Below are 2,817 nucleotides of genomic sequence, written 5' to 3'. Positions count from 1 at the left end.
GGGAATAGATCTTTAAACATATTTGACTCCTTTTTGACTGTCAGAACAATAGTTTATTGTCCATGGAAGAACAGCATCCATGAGGTTAAGCTTTGTACTGTATGAACCAGGGAAATGGTACAAGTTGGGGTAACCCAAGTTTTACACAACCCTTGTGATCATAATTCAACATTGAATTAACATATTTTGCAAACAAGCCAACAGCGAAGTGGCTGTGTGGTTGGAACATCCTACTCATGTAAATAGTGAGGGTGGACCGCTTCACTCTTTGAAGTAAGTTGTAGATGTTTTTGTGTCAACATATCACATAAAAACAGTCAGTAAGAATTTTTATGGACAAGTAAGAAAATGTACTGAAAGGAATCACCACCCTCTATCCTTTCAAATGTGATAAACCCCGCTCAGTAATAAAATGCTCTCACCCAGAGCTCCAATGAGGAGGAGAAGAGGGGAAGGGGTGCGGCAAAGCAACATACATTGATTCAACATTGATCAGACGTTTATCAGATATCGGCATTTCATTCATTAGATTTGATCCACAAAACAACATTGATTCAATGACACATTTTCAACATTGGTTACTTGGCTAGAATTGGATGGTTGTTTGATGATTGATCCACCATCAGTTGTTGACCTCAACCAAAAATCAAACATTCTGACGATAAGTCAATGTTGAATTGTCATCATGTGCTATCTGGGACTTTTGTTATCCAGTCTTTGGTGGAAAGAGAGAAACAAGAAAATCAATCAATCAAGCACATGAAAATGATCAAGCTTATTTTAAGATGTGATTTATTTATTTCTTATTGCAACAGGCTTACATGTGCTGGTGATTTAGTTACATAAACTTTGGTTTTAACCAACTTAATACTTGAAGATTGTCTTTAGTGTTGTGGTTAAGGACTTAAAATATAAAAATGTTAAAGAATCATAACATTTAAATGTTTGAAATGAGTTCTAATTCTTGCCGTATGATATATTGAATCCCAGTCATCATGACAATGATGTATCTGTCCAGTTGCATAGGTTTGTCCTGGAGTTTACACTGTAAAAAATAAAACGTACATTTTATGGTAAAACACCAGCAGCTGGGGTTGCCGAAATTCCACTGTAAAAAAAACAAACAAATTTTACCCGTAACTGTTTTTTATGGTTGAATTTCGGCAACCCCAGTTGCCGGCATTTTACCGTAAAACAAAAATACAGATTTTACCCGTAATTGTTTTTTTATGGTTGAATTTTGGCAACCACGGCTGCCGGCGTTTTACCGTAAAACAAACAAAAAACAAAACAAACAAAAAAACCCCCGATTTTACCTGTATGTCATAAAGGAGACTAACCCACATGCAGAACAACAGGCGGACAACAGAAATCAGTTAAATAAGTTTATTGTAAACACAAAATAATGATCAACAATCGGGTTCTGGGGAAAGTCTGCAATCTGGATCACTGGAGCACTGGGAGGTAAAAAAAAAGAGAGATGGTGAGTTCAGGGGATGTTGAAAATGGCAGTGTCAGAATAAATGGTCTTACTTGGGTGGAGGTAGGTCTTGTCTGGGGGGAAGAATCACTGTGGTTACCTTGGTTTGGTTCAGGTGGAGGGTTGCTGCTTGACTGATGAAGAGGCTGTGGTGGAGGAGAGGTAAGCTTTGGATCACAGAAGGCGAGGAGCGAGTGAGACTGACAACAGGGTAATCCAAAGAGGTTTGGTCTACTGCAGAGGTGTCAGTGGAACTCTGGCAACCAGTGGGTCCACAGCGTCACAAGGAATAACCTGAGGAAGAAGCACAAAGGGATATCACTTGGAAGTCCACAACAGGAAATCACAGTGAGAAGCATGGAGGGCTGGAGTACCAAATACTGGCTAACACTCTGGATCTGAAGTGTCGGCAGCTCTGTCCTCATATACTCCTCCAGATGATCTGATTAATTGCAGCTGTGCAGGAATCCCGGAATCAACGGCAACGCCCTTGGGAGGGAACAGCCTCTTGGCACCCTCTGGTGGTAAAAGAGGGGGAAATCAGCAAAAAGGAACCATTCCAACAACCTGGGTTCCCAACACCGTAAATTGTTTTTACGGTGGAATTTTGCCAACCCCAGCTGCCGGCGTTTTACCGTAAAATCTACGTTTTTTTACATTTTGGGGTTCCCAGAATTCCACCGTTAAAAAAAAAATTACACACGCCACATGCGCAGCCTGTCGCAGCACCTCGTGCACCTCTGGATGTTTGTAACTCGGCGCATATCGCGTTCACACAAACTGGACGATCTAGAAGATGGTCTTCCAGGCGGCTACAATGTGAACACTTAACTATAAATGCCATACTGCTGTCTTGGCTCAAAAACGCGCTCAACCCGAACTGTCAAAACTGCAACAATAACTCAGCCTTCAGTCCCTGACATCACCTCTGTTCCACAGACGGAGAGAAAAGGGGTTGTGAGCTGGGCAGCTCGGTTGATACAATCAGTGTACCTGTAACTAGTCCGGCTCCTTTGCTGATTTGGTCCGGCTCATCTCCAAGACGAGGAACAAAATATGCGTCCAGTTTTTGGCTTTTCTTTGCTCGCTTTTTTCCATCCTTTTCACTTTGCCGCTTCATGGAACTCAACTCACGTTAACTTCATCGGCTGGTGACAAGCTTTACCCAGAATGCACTTGGAGACAATAAGGACAATCCACTTGTAATTTAATGTGTCATAAAGTTTAATGTAAGAGTGAAAATGAAGCCAGTCACGTATATGAGAGGCCCCATGGGCCAAAACTTACAAACTCTTTTACACGTACTATCAAACTCTCTTACACGTACTATCAAACTC

At 41.4% G+C, this 2,817-nt stretch overlaps 1 long non-coding RNA gene across 1 annotated transcript; it reads right to left on the bottom strand.

Moving 5' to 3' along the window:
• Positions 1-1,372: 1,372 nt before the first annotated feature.
• Positions 1,373-2,732, bottom strand: LOC106944111 (uncharacterized). Its single transcript, XR_001424117.1, has 2 exons — positions 1,534-2,732; positions 1,373-1,457 (listed from the first exon to the last, which is right to left on the bottom strand). It is a non-coding gene; the product is annotated as an uncharacterized LOC106944111 (long non-coding RNA).
• Positions 2,733-2,817: the final 85 nt, after the last annotated feature.

The sequence above is a fragment of the Poecilia latipinna genome, unplaced genomic scaffold, assembly GCF_001443285.1.
Source record: "Poecilia latipinna isolate Pla-1442-1.1 unplaced genomic scaffold, P_latipinna-1.0 Scaffold6937, whole genome shotgun sequence".
In the NCBI taxonomy this organism is placed as follows: Eukaryota; Metazoa; Chordata; class Actinopteri; order Cyprinodontiformes; family Poeciliidae; genus Poecilia; species Poecilia latipinna.
The sequence above is the reverse complement of the archived record's forward strand: the minus strand, read 5'-3'. Positions and strand labels throughout refer to the sequence as shown.